Raw genomic sequence first — 14,203 nt, 5'->3', positions numbered from 1 at the left:
TTGGGGACTTCGAGCCCCAGGAGGAACACAGTGATCTGCTTTTCTTAGTCTCCAAACATTCTGGAAGCACTACCCCTGGTCCTAGCCTGGGGAGGACAATTGTGTGGGATCAAGGATGGGGTGGGGGAAGTGTCACCGGCCTCCTTGCAGTGAGTCTGTTCGTTTGAACAAGCTCATCCCGGAGAAATGAGTTACAGAGTGTGAGGTGAGCCCGGGGCTCGGACTGCAGCGATGGAGCCACACGGGCAGATGGAGTGACCAGCGCCCACCAGGCTGTATCTTTTGGGGATTCCCAGAAGTGTAGGGAGACCCCACGTGGCAGACTGGCTATTCTGCTCATCCCAGGCTGATGCGGTTTGAACATCAAAAGAGGTGAGACTTTATTTTGGGCTCCCGAAGCAGACGTCCGGGCTTCAGGATTTAGAGACGAAGGGGCTGTGGGAGGTGATAGCGGAGGAGGAATCTGGCTGATTCCGGATCAGCTGCAGAGCCGAGTGGGGCGGATTCTTGTTCCCTGGGGGTGCATTTCTGGGAGGCCCGAGGCAGGAAGGATGAAGCCATTTGCCTTTCATGCTGGGAGTTCCTCAGAGCCGAGGCTGACGGGTAGGAACCTCGGCAGGGCCAGCAGGCCTGGGCCTTTGGGATTGGGGCTTCCTGGGATTGGCTGCTCCCTGAAAGCACAGCAGCCGAAGGTCATCGCTCTTCCCGCCACGCAGGGGAGGGGACTGAGCGCTGGGAGAGCCTCTTGGCCTTTGGGTGATGGGACCTGCCCCCTCCCCCAGTCCCTGCTGGAGAGGTCGGGCCAGCTGTGGGAGGGAAGCGTGCTTCTGTTTGGGTTCCATTTTCAAAAGTGAGGAGTACGGTAGCCCCCCGATTCAAGATTTCAGCTACTCACGGTCAACTGGTCCAAAAATATTAAATGGAAAATTGCAGAAATAATCCATAAGTTTTCAATTGTGGGCCATTCTGAGGAATGATTTGAAATGGAAAATTTTGAAATTGAGAATGAAATTTTGCGCCAACCCACCCCACCCAGCCCGGGAAGGGAATCATCCCTTTGTCAGAGTATCTAGCCCGTTAGTCACTTAGCAGCCCACCTGGGTTACGAGAGCCACTGTCACGGTATCACAGTGCTCATGTTCAAGTCACCCTTAGTTTACTTACCAGTGACCTCTAAGGACAAGAGGAGTGATGCTGACAATTCAGAAATTCTCTTCCTGTGCCTAATTTCTAAATTAAACTTTACCATAGGTGTGTACGTAAAAATAGTAAAAACATAATGTATGTAGGCATACCTCATTTTATGACACTTATGGTTCTTCACAGATACTATGTTGTTTTACAAATTGAATGTTTGTGGTAACACTGTGTCAAGTATATCAGCACCATTTTTCCAACAGTATTTTGCTCACTCTGTGTCTCTGCGTCACATTTTTGATAATTCTCACAATATTTCAAACTTTTATAATTTGTTATGATGATCTGTGATCTTTGATGTTATTGTAAATGGTTTTGGAGTACCACAAACTCCACCCAGATAAGATAGCAAACTTAATCAATAAATGTGTGTGTTCTGACTGCTCCACAGATCAGCTCTTCCCCCATCTCTGTCCCTCTCCTCAGGCATCCCTCTTCCCCAAGACAAAACAGTATTGAAATTAGGCCAATTAATAACCCTGTAGCAGCCTCTAGGTGTTCAAGTGAAAGGAAGAGCCTCACATCTCTCATTTTAAATCAAAAGCTAGGAATAATTAAGCTTGGTGAGAAAAGCATGTCAAAAGCTGAGATGGGCTGAAATCTAGGCTTCCTGCACCAAACAGGTAGCCATGCTATGAATGCAAAGGAAAAGCTCTTGAAGGAAATGAAATGTGCCACTCCAGGAAACATATGAAAGATAAGAAAGCGAAATAGACTTCTTGCTGTTGTGGAAAAGTTTTAGTGGTTTGGATTAAAGATCAAACCAGCCACAACAGTCCCCAAAGCCAAAGCCTGATCCAGAGCAAAGCCCTAACTCTTCAGTTCTTTGAAGATGGAGAGTGGTGAAGACGAGAGAGGTGAAGAAGCTGCAGAAGAAAAATCTGAAGCTGGCAGAGGTTGGTTCATGAGGTTGAAGGAAAGAAGCCGTCTCCGTAACATCGAAGTGCAAATGGAAGCAGCAAGTGCTGAGGCAGCAGCGCAGCAGCTTGTGCGGAAGACCCAGCCGAGATCACTATGAAGGGGCTACACTGCACAGCAGATTTCCAGTGTAGAAGAAACAACCTTTTATTGGAAGTAGATGCCATCTAGGACTTTCACAGCTTAGGAGGAGAAGTCAATGCCTGGCTTCAAAACTTCAAAGGATGGGCTCACTCTCTTGTTAGGGGCTAATGTAGCTAGCTGGTGACCTGAAGTTGAAGCCAGTGCTCATTTGCCATTCTGAAAATCCTAAGCCCCTCAAGAATTAGGCTAAATCTACTCTGCCTATACTGCCCATACTCTAAAAATGGAACAACAAGGCCTGGATGACAGCACATCTGTTGACAACATGGTTTACTGACTATTTTAAGCCTGCTGTTGAGACCTATTGTTCAGAAAAAAAGATTCCATTCAAAATAGCACTGATCACTGAGAAGGCACCTGGTCACCTAAGAGCTCTGGTGGAGATGTGCAATGAGATTCATGTTGTTTTCATGCCTTTTAACACAGCATCCATTCTGCAGCCCAGTGATCAAGGAGTCATCTTGACTTTCAAGTCTTATTATTTAAGAAATACATTTTGTAAAGCTAAAACTGCCATGGATAGTGATTCTTCTGATGGATCTGGGAAAAGTCAATTGAAGACTTTCTGGAAAGGACTCACCATTCTAGATGCCATTAAGAATATTCATGATTCATGGGTAGATGTCAAAATATCAACATTGACAAGGGTTTTGAAGAAGTTGATTCCAACCCTCATGGATGACTTTGAGGGGCTCAAGTCTTCAGTGGAGGAAGTCACTGCAGATGTGTTGGAAATAGCAAGAGAACTAGAATTAGAAATGGAGCCTGAAGATGTGACTGAATGACTGAAATCTCATGATAAAAATTGAGCAGGCCAGGAGTTGCTTTCTATGGATGAGCAAAAAAAGTGGTTTCTTGAGATGGAATCTACTCCTGGTGAAAGTTATTGAAATGACAACAAAGGATTTAGAGTATTACATAAACTTTGTCGGTAAAGCTGTGGCAGGGTTTGAGAGGACAGACTCCATTTTGAAAGAAGTTCAACTCTGGGTAAAATGCTGTCAAACAGCAGTGTGTTCTACAGAGAAATCATTCTTGGAAGAAAGGAGTCAATCAGCACAGCAAACTTTCTTGTTGCCTTATTTTAAGAAATTGCCACATCCGCCCCAGACTTCAGCAACCACCCCCCGATCAGTTAGCAGCCGTCAACATCAAGGCAAGACCCTCCACCAGCAAAGAGATTACAACTTGCTGAAGTATATGTTGCATGAGGATATATGTTCCTACATCAGGATATTCGTGTAAAACACATCCCCTGGAGAAGACCCAGCTATTCTCATTGCAACAGAAGAGAGGTAATAGGTCCAATGAGAGCAACTTGTCTCTTCCATCATTCCAGCTGGTTCTGGGAGCAGCAAGAGCTCCTACCAGGTACTTGATAGAGGTTCTAAAGGGCATTTTGTTTTAGCCATGCCCTTTTCCTTCAGAATTGTCTAGTTTGGCCTTTGTCTCTCATTTATTCATTCAGCTTTGTGCTGTCAGAAATCCAGAGAAACGGAGCTATGGTCAGTCTCTGTGCTCAAGGACCTAAGTAGGGATAAGGGCAGCTCTCGGGAAACAGACACAGTGTTACACTGGTACACTGTGAGATGGTTTGTGGGTAGGTCCCACAAACCTTAGCAAGACTGATTGGAAATCCTGTCAGCGTTCAGAGAGGGTAAAAGGGACTGCTGAGGACTTGAGTAGTTGGGAAAAAGAAGCCTTTTTGAAATCAGCTCTTGAAGGATTGGCTCTGCAGAGAGAAGGGGCTGGGGCATTTTAGATGGTGAGGGGAGAGAGCACGAGGGATGTGTGTGTGTGTGTGTGTGTGTGTATATATATACATGGTATGGTGTGTATGTGTGTGCACATATAGGCACATAATAGTTATACATATAAATGGTGCAAAATTCAGAAAGTTAAAAAGATGTGCAGAGTCTCCTGCCTCCTTGTTCCTCAGTCAAATTTCCCTCCTGGGAGGCACAGTTTATATAAAAAATACTTAGTAAAAGCAGATACGCCCCCTTACCCACCCCCTCACCCAACATCCGTGGCTGGATGGCTGAACCGCCTTCTGAGAACAGGTCTCAAATGTGCACATCTTTATTGTTTTCTCTGTAGCCCATTCCATGACCACTCTACAAACACCAGATGTGACAAAGACTACTTCACACACCATCTGGGCAGCCACAATCCTGCCACAAGGTGCAGAGAATTTGCGAGGCCACAGATAACTGTACAAAGTTAGCCACCCCTACTTCCCCCACCTGGGAATCCACACAAATCCCGGGAGGGCTCTGAGCTCCCATGAGGCCTGGGGTGCCTGATCTAAGGGACTAGGGAGCCCAGCTAACAGGAGGGCTACACTGAGTGGAAAAGAGTTGGCCCTTTTGGAGCCCAGGGCAGAGGCAGGACTCCCCTCTTCCCAAGCCAGTGTGTAAAGGGGGTGGCACGCAGAGGCCCTAGAGAAGCGGCCCTCGGGTGGTTGCTGCCAGGGCTTGCAGGCTGCAGGGAGGAAAGCTGAGATCACCCAGAGCAACTCCAGCTCCTCCCAGGTGGGCTTCCTGACCAGAGGCGGACTCCCTCCCGCGTTGAAAGGTTAGGTAGGAATGATTCGGATTTTTCTTCCCCTACTGGGAAATCAATTAAAAACAGGACAGATAGAAAATGGTTTTGTAATGTCCTCCACCTCCTGGCTTCCTTCCTTCTTGGGGATGGGCCAGCCTAGCTTGGGGAGAGACGGGAGTCTCATGGTCTGAAAATTCTGTGGCGGTATAAATAATGGTGACCTATTGCTCCAACTCTCCTCAGGGGACCTGAGCCTGGAGGCGAAAATGTCTCCTGGAAAATGGACAGCTGAAGGAGGCCCCATTAGGAGGGGGCGGGGGGGCAGAGTCTGACCCTTCCAGGCCCTGGGCCATTCCCCAGCCTCTGCCTCGGCTCCCCCAGGTTCAGAACTGGTCTAACCTGGGGAAATAAAGCAGCCTGTTGTAGAAGACAATTTGTTTCCCGCAGACCAATTCAAAGTGGCTTGTTATCCTTACATATACTTGCTCGGTACAAACCAAATTAAGAATTTTCATTCCTTCTTTGATCTACAAATAATCTTAGCAGATAACTTCCACTGAGTACCACTACATGCCAGGCCTTTAACTAGGCACCTTTCCTAAATAAACTCTAGTTCTTATAATACCACTGAAGGTTACATAGTATTTCCTCAGTTTACAAATAAGGAAAATAATGAGGTTCAGAGAGGCTAAGTAACCTGCCCAAGATCACACAGCTAATTAGTGGCAAAACCAGGGTCCAAATCGAGGTCTGTTTTCCACTCTCAACTAAGTTAAACAATAATAATTCTCATTCATTGAACATTTACTGTGTGCCAGATACCTGACATGCATTATCTGAAATTCTTACACCAAATCTATGAGAAAGGCTGCTGCTTTTGCTCCATTTTATAGATGGAAAAGTCCTAGTTAAGGAAATAGCCCAAGGTCACAGAGCTGACTTGGTGAAACCAAGGCTTGAACCCAGCTCTCTCCGGGTTCTCTGATGCCAGGATTGATTCCAAGCACACCATGAACCTTCAGAAACTGGGAGGGGGCTTTCATCCATGGGTGCTCCCTGTGGGAGCTCAGGGAGCAGAGAGGGGCCCTAGCAGGTCGTTCCCAGTGGGCTGAGGTTGAACTGGTCTGTGCACAGAGCAGAAGAGCAGCCTCTGCCAAGCCGCATGGTTCTCAGTAGCACGTAATGTTTCCTAGGGCCTTGGCCAACTTGGCTGAGGCATTTCAGACATCTTGAGGGACACTGTTCTGAACATCTTAAACAGATTGACAGACTTCTTTGTCAGGAAGTGCTGCTTCATACCACAGACCTGCCCACGTTTTTCCCGGTGAAGAGTATTAGTTGGAACTAAGGGATCGTTTCAGACTCTGGCAACCCCAAGGTCCATTTTTACACCCAATACAAATCAGCGAATGAGTGGGTCTCCATGGCTTATCTGTCCCTCCTTACTTTTCAAACAGGTCTGATGTCCTTCTAGGCAACCCCATCTTCTCTGAACCCCTATGCTGTTCTCCAAGGCACAACTTTCTCCCAGAACATCTTGGGGAGTCTTGCTATCCCAGCCGACAGCTTCCCTTCCCTTCATTCACGTGCCCTGCATCCCCTCACCCTGACCTGTCATCCATCAACAATGGCAGTGGTAACACAGTCAGGTTCAGGCCAGCACCAGCATTAGTCAACACATTCTCATATCTGTTACATCTTTTAGGGTTCTTAGTAACCCAAGGAGGGAAAGACATATGAACACAGGTTTTTGGAGGAGAAATTTAAGATCCTGTTAGTGACCAAAGCTGGACTAGGAACTAGGCTTCTGCTGCATCCTGTTATCTCCCTCTCCTTTGCTCCAGACTCTGCTCCAAGGTGGAATTGGGAAATAGCCACCGTGACTCAGGAGCCTTGCTCTAACTCGAAATGTGTCCCTCAAGGGGTTTCTTAAATTGTTCTGAAAGCTCAGCTTGAAAGTTGAAAATATCCCATAAAGGTGAAGCTTCCGTCTAGAACGATCCATTTCAGAAGAAGCCTGTTTCCTGAAACCAAGATTGTCACACAGTTTGAGCGATCACTCCTTCATCAGTCATCCATTCATTCAACAAATACCTGCTGCCTTCCGGAGGCCAGGTGCTACCAGCTAGGGTTGGTTCAGTGAGGAACAGCATAGAGACAGTTCTAGCCCTCCTGAGTTCAGAGCACATCGGGAGAGTCAGATAATTGAGTGGGAACTGAAAGCGACATGTTGTGGGAGCAGAGAGCAGGGAAGTCTGGTCAGTCCTAAGGTTTGCGATGGCTTCCCTGAGGAAGCAGTGTTCACACTAAGACCTGAACGATAGAAGCTGGCTGGATGGGGATGATGGGGGAGGATGCCAGGTATGGCAGCCACGGGCATGGGACGCCACGGACCTCCAAGTTCAGTTGCTCCTTCCTACTGCCTGCCTCTGTGAGTGAGTGGCCTTGCACAGGGAGAATAAAGGCTGAGGTGAGGTGAACCAAGAAGCAAGAAGCTGCAGGGAAAGAGCCCAGGGCAGAGCCATACAAGTTCAGTGCTCTCAGGAAAGGGGAGGAGGAAAAGTCACGCATGACGAGGGAACAGTTTACTCCAGGGATGTTTCCAGACTAGAAATCTGTCCCTTCCTTTAAAAATTCCAGAATGACTCTTGCTTCCTGTTTCAGAACAGCATCCCAAAGGGTGCTGGGGTATGAGGGACATTGTTCACAAAGCCAGCTCTTACTCTACTTACAGGGACTTTTCCTTTTCGGGAACATTTTTATTCTTATGGTATCAGAAGCAGGTGACTCTCTGGAGTCTCACCTTGCGAAGGCCCATCCCTCTTAGGCTTGGCCACTCCAGTCCAGATGCCAGATGAGTCCTTCTTGTGGAGATGGACACCACCAGCTCTCAGCACCCGGTGCCATTCAACACCTGGATCCTTTTAACCAGCAGCCCAGGTTCAGGTTCCTTCCAGCTGCACAAGAAGGACACCTGGCTCTGGCTACCATGACTCACTGAGCAGATCTAGTTCTCATTGCCATTAATAAATTGGTTTTCTGCTTTTATTCTAAAAACAAATAAAAGAAGAACATTAACATCAAGGGAGGTCATCAAAGAGGGAAAGAGTTACAAAAAAGCCACATGCAGCCTGTAGGTGTGAGACGGAAGGGGAGGGACGTGGATTTTGGCTCTTAGGCGGGCATTGTTACCCTGGTCAGGATTTCAACGGTGCCTTTCAAATTCATTCTTTATCTATGTGACTCCTGGGGATTACGTAGGAGTACCAAAACACTGTAATTATAAAAAGAGGGGGAAAAAATGACCCTGCTGGTGATCATTTAGGGAAGTATGTTAGGGCAAATAAAAGGAAGTACATCTTTCTACAGCCTGTGGCCCATGAATGGAACTTATTACCCTCAAACGTGTTCAAGATGAAAATTAAACATAGGTCCAAGAAGAGGCCACATAAGTTCATGGATATTAGATACAATAGTTGTGAAAATCAAGCTATGAAGACCAAGTCACCATGTTCCCACAGCAATGTCCCCGGTGCCTCTCTAGAAGGACCTGTGCTCTAGGCACACCAAATTCCTAATGTCTTGAGAACACAGAAGGCTCCTTCCCAGCGCTGTGCCTTTGCCACACTTATGTCCTTGAGGTTCCCTTGCCACTTTCTTCTAAGACCAGTTACTACCACTTATCTTCCAGACTCAATTCAAATGGAGCCTCTTCTAGGAAGTCCCCCCAGTTCCTCCAAGGCAAGGGTGGTCACTCTTCCACCAGTGGGACACCTCCACAGGGCACTGTAATTGTTTGCCCAACTGGACAGAGATTGTTTCTGATTCATGTGGGCTTAGCACAGAGCCTGGCCCATTGCACCTGTGCAGGAAGTGCATGTCGAATGAATGGATGAATGAATGATGAATGTTGAGCTATGTCAACCAGTAGTCTGACCATGTACAGCATTTATGATGTTCTTAATGGGCATTCTCAGAAGCTTTGTTCTGATATCAGTTGGACAGTACTACTCTTCTTTCAGGACATGTGGCTGTTTGTCTCAGCTAATATATATGCTGGTCTCCAAATCAGCCATCTGTGTAGTTGCAGTGGAGTCGCCAAGAGGCTTGTTGAGATTTCAGTGTCTTTAACTTAACTGTGTCTCTTAGACAAATGAGCCAGTTCCCCAGAAATCTGGTCTAGAAGTATTGCCAATGCACATTCCAGTGACTTGGAGATGTTAGAAAAACAGACATATCACCTTTCAGGCTGAAATCACTGGGAACTGCATTTTAAAGTTGGGTTTCCTTCCAGATACTTAGCTTATGAATGACACACAGTCTCTGGAAACTTTATGAGATCACCAAGAAGCTGAGGTCTGAAACTTTCAAGAAGGGTTTAACCACAAATCAACCAAATGTAACATTTGCATGTCAAATAAAAACCCCAAACCAAAACAAAATCCAGCAAGCAAATGTCTAGTGGTCAAAATGCTGTCCAAGTCAAACAACACGAGGGGCCTGGCCAAGCTCAAATACAGAGGTCATCAGGGTGGTGAGTTGTGGGTAGAGGAAGGAGAGCAGGTACCCTGGACTACAAAGGAAAATCTAAAAATAACAAGTGGTCTTGCTCAGTCAATTAAACAGCCAGCACTAGAGAAAGACTCCTGGCAGTCAGAAACCTTGGGTTCCACCCAATTTTAACCACCTTAGAAAATAATATGAATTTAACTTCCTGCAAAATTTCAGTGGTCAATTTAAAAACAAATATCCCTATGATCTATTAACTTAAAGGTAAGTGCAAAGTGCTTTGAGGGACCACAGACAGATGTTCATTCATTCAGCAAATGGCTGCCAAGCAGCTATTCTATTTAGGCTATCTGCTAGACCCTGGAATGCAGCAGGACTGAGGCTGCCCTGCCCACACTGGGCTGATAGTCTGGCAAGAAGGATGGGCCAGGATAAGGGGTCACAGTAACGGCTGATGAGGTTTCACTGAGGGAATTCTAGAAGATTCTGCTAATGTATAGTCAGGGTACTCCAGAGAGCAGGGAAGAGCTCCCAAAGGAAGTGATTCTTAAGCTGTTGCTCCGAGTTGAGGTCATAGGGAGAATGTTCCAGGAAGAAGAGAGGACTCCCAGGAGCTGAAACTTCCAGAACTGCTGGAACACAGAGTGAGAGGAAGAGTTAGTTGTGAAAGAAGGCTTGGGAGACAGGCAGGGGCTAGACTGTGCAGGCCTTGCAAGAGTGAAATAAAAGAGTTTAACAACTGAGACATGAATATAAATTACTAATTACATAAACTCCAGTTTTTAAAATGTATCCCACTTTATCCTCTAAATAGAATAAATTATAGATATTATTCAATTTCTTGCTTACTAAGAGATTAGACTAATAGTACAAATTGTTCAAAGATGTAATTTCTGTGTTTGATGTACCTACCACTAGATAAACAATGCCCTTGAGTCAGGATAAAACTTTTCCAAAGATTTTCCCATTAAATTGCAGGACATTAAGTAATGCGTAGACTCAGGGAGAAGATAATTCACTTAATATTGGTGGTATTTTTCAAGATGCTGAATTTTCTTTCGGCATTTGTAGAACTAACAGCAATTAGGTTAGCAAAATTTCTGAGCTCATACAATACTGTCGTAGATTTTTATCTATTCAATATTTTCTATATTGACTAAATTATTAAAAGTGTATACTGGAGTGGCATACCTTGGTCTAACCTAATCCTTCAGACTAGATAAGAGGCTCCAGTTGGCAGATAAGTACTGAACCGCAAGTTGAGAATCCTGGCTCAGCCACTTAGGTTTTAGATAACCTCTCTGTACTTAAGTTTTCTCATCCAGAAAGTGGACATTGTGACATCCATAGTCCTCAACTGAATTGATGTATATTTAGAGTGAACAGAGCCAGCACTCTATACTCATTAGTTCTTACATCTAGTAATAAAATTAATATTGTAAATGCCCAAGACAGGAGGTTATTGGGTGGGTTTTAACCAAGCCCTTCCAATAAATAAAGGAGGAATTCAACAGAGTTGAATTTCACACTAGTCTCCAAACCATCCCTGTGGGTGCCTATCTTTCTCAGGAGCATCCATCATTCCTGAGAAACCCTGGCTGGTAACTAACTAGAACCTGTAGGGACCTTAAACCATCCACTCACCTGCTCTCCCATCTTTTCTTCCTACACTCTGGAAGCTCAAGTCCAACAGCAGCTGAAGTTCCCGCACGTGACCGGGTGAGGGTGACTCTGAGTGAGCACTGGCCTGTGGTAGTTGATCATAGTCTCAGAGGGCCCTGGGGTGCCAGCCTGTCCGCCAGGGTCCATATCATCCCCCCAACCATGGAGTGTTATTGGGAACACTCTGGGTACAGGACTTCACTGAGACAAGGAATGGAGCTTGGGAAGCATATCGGCTTGGTGTGCTGAAGAAAACCAGAATGATCTCTAAGCAACACCTACCTGGGGTTAAGGGGAGGGGAGTACCAATGTGTCAACCTTCTCATGGTGGAAGCCAATGGCAGCCCCCAGTAGTCTATACTTTGGGAGTACTGACTGGCATAAGCATCAACCAGTCAGAACAGATTCAGCATTAACTCTCTAGTTAATGGCTAGTGAGCTGGTAGTTCTAAAGTATGGGAGAATTTCAATATTTGAACAGCCAGAATAACTATCTCTACAGATGAACACAAGTTGGATATTAGCCTTGGGACCTGGGAAGCCATATGAATGGCTCTGGACTCCATCCTAAGGGTATGGAGAGCTACAAGGATTTTAGGAGATCAGATGTATGATTTTGACAAAGCTTCCTGTATACAATATGGAGGACAGGTTGAAGGAAGGCAGGACTCGAGACAAGGAAACCATCTGAGATGCCCTTGCAGGAGTTCACACTGGAGATGATAGTGGAAATGGGTCTGTGAGAGATGTTTAATATGTACAATTCCCTAACACTTGGGGATTAATTAGACATGGAAGGTAAAGAGGAGGAGTCAAGGATGACTCCTAGGTGTCTTGTTTGGGAAATGAGATGGTTTATCTCACCATTTACTGAGATGGGAACATCAGGAGAGAGAGCAGTTCGGAGGGGAGGGGACATGATCAGTTTAATTTTTGGATATGTTCAGCTTGGGGTGCCTATGACATGTCTAGGCAGAGATCCAGTAGGCAGCTGGAGATGTGGGTACCATGTGTGAAAGAAACCTGGCTGGAGATGATGATTTTGGAATCCTTGTGTATTGAGTACATAAAATTGCCCAGAAAGAGTCTACAGAGTGAGAAAAAGATAGATCTGAATCCTGAGTAACAGCAATATGTACGAAACATGTAGAAGATGAGGTGCCACAGGGTTATGGTACCAGAATATGTATCATAACAGAAGGCAAGAGAAAAAATGTGTTGGGGATGGCCGATAGGCACTTTTGGTGCCCATTCCTACCTTCTGTTCTATTTGTCTTCCTGGATGGCTAGAGACTACTTTTCCAAGATTCTCTTGCAACCAGAGGTCTGGATGCAAAGCAGGTCCCAACAATTGCATATATGACTCAAGATTTAGAGGGTTCAGAGCTGAGACAGAGGCTATGTAGTCCTGACGGCCTTGGCTGATTTCTGCTGAAGCTGTGGAGCTGTCCTGCGGCAGTGTTCCAGTGTCTAGTTGGTGGTTCATAGTTGGTCAGTGTCATGGTGGTGGCAGCAGCTTGCTAACACCGAAGTTGTAGCCATAGAAGTGTGTCCTAATTCCCTACCTTCTTAATTTTGGCAAAGGTACCATCTCCCCTGGCAGGCCAGTTGTGATGGCATTCTTGGAGATCCAGCTACATCCCAAGCTCTCCCAAAACTTTAATAAACACCTAGTTTCTGTACTAATCCTCTTCTTAAAATATCTAGAGTGATTTCTTTGATTCTTTTTGAATCCTGACTGAATGAAAGGAAAATTTCAGGGAGGAGTCCTGTGTGTGTGTGTTTTTTCACACCACCAAGCAGTGAACTCAATTCAATTCTGATACTGTCTGCATGAAGACAGCATCAAATCTCAGTTTAAGGGCTCAGTCCTAGGAGACTGTCTCCCCTACCCCACACTTCAGACATCAGTCACAAATTCAGGTTGTTACTGGGCCTCTGACCGACTCTTATAGATCACAGGTTCCCAAGACCCCTGCCTCAGGTTCAATTAATTTGCTAGATCAGCTCACAGAACCCCAACACTTTACTTAGGTTTACCAGTTTGTTGTAGGAGAATATGACTCAGGAATAGCCAGCTGGCAGCGATGCACAGGGCAAGTATGTAAGAAGGAGCACAGAGTTTCCTTCCATGCCCTCTCTGAGCGTGCCTCTCTCCCCAAGGCCCCAAATGTGAAACCCCCAAGTGTTCACCAATCCAGAAGCTCTCTGAATCCAACCTTTTGGGTTTTCATTACCTAGGCATGACGGATCAAATCATTGGCCACTGGCGATTGATTCAGCCTCCACCCCCTTTCCCCTCCTTTCAGAGGTTGGGAATGGGACTGAAGGTTCCAACCTTCCAATCAGAGGGTTGGTTCCCCTGGCAACCATCCCCTATCCTTGCTTTCCAAAAGTCACGTTATGACCATAAACTCAGGTGTGGTTGAAAGGAGTTTGTTATGAACATCAAGACACTTTTATTGCTATTATCACTTAGGAAATTACAAACATTTTAGGAACTCTATGCCAGAAACAGGGACAAAGACCAAATATATATTTCTTATTCTAAATCACAATATCACAGATCTTTACTCATTTTCTACACAGGGCCTATTAGGCCACTCTAAAGGGTTTCTATTTAATCTATGAGCAAAGGGAAGCCCATAAATACCTTAAAACAGACAAATTACAAGAACATATCTGCACATATTGCAAGCGTCATTCAGTCTTGGGAATGGTTGGGAAGATATCAAGCCTGGAAAGAGAGCGCACATAAAAGACTGTCAGTGAGTTCTCCAGGCAAATTGTGATGGAGCCTAAACTTGGGCTATGACAGTAGGGATGATGAAAAAGAAGATAGATACAAGAGAATTTTAGGAATATGAAATGAAAATTGTTATCTCAACACTAATTAACCTCAGTTAAAATTGAAGACTTAGGTCACCATGATATTTTATGAGAAGCTCTATAAAGAGAAGTGTTTTAGGCTAATTGTGTCTCCTCTGATGTTCATATGTTGAAACCTAACCCTCAATGTGATGGTATTTGGAAGTGGGGTCATTGGGAAGTGATCAGGTCATGAGGGTGGAGCCCTCATGAATGGAATTGATGCCCTTATAAGAGACCCCAGAGAGCTTCCTCCCCACTTCCACTATGTAAGGAAACAGTGAAAAGGTGGCCGTCTATGAACCAGGAGGTAGACCCTCACCAGACACAGAATCTGCCAGTGCCTGGAGCTTGGACT

The 14,203-nt window shown here is 45.5% G+C and overlaps 1 long non-coding RNA gene across 1 annotated transcript; it reads right to left on the bottom strand.

Annotated features, from left to right (window-relative positions):
• Positions 1 to 446: 446 nt before the first annotated feature.
• On the bottom strand, positions 447 to 13,277 carry LOC140689656 (uncharacterized). The gene is made up of 4 exons (XR_012064673.1): positions 13,215 to 13,277; positions 10,960 to 11,062; positions 896 to 966; positions 447 to 671 (listed from the first exon to the last, which is right to left on the bottom strand). It is a non-coding gene; the product is annotated as an uncharacterized lncRNA (long non-coding RNA).
• Positions 13,278 to 14,203: the final 926 nt, after the last annotated feature.

This window comes from Vicugna pacos, chromosome 3 (genome assembly GCF_048564905.1).
Source record: "Vicugna pacos chromosome 3, VicPac4, whole genome shotgun sequence".
NCBI lineage: Eukaryota > Metazoa > Chordata > Mammalia > Artiodactyla > Camelidae > Vicugna > Vicugna pacos.
This window is presented reverse-complemented; position numbering and strand designations above follow the sequence as displayed.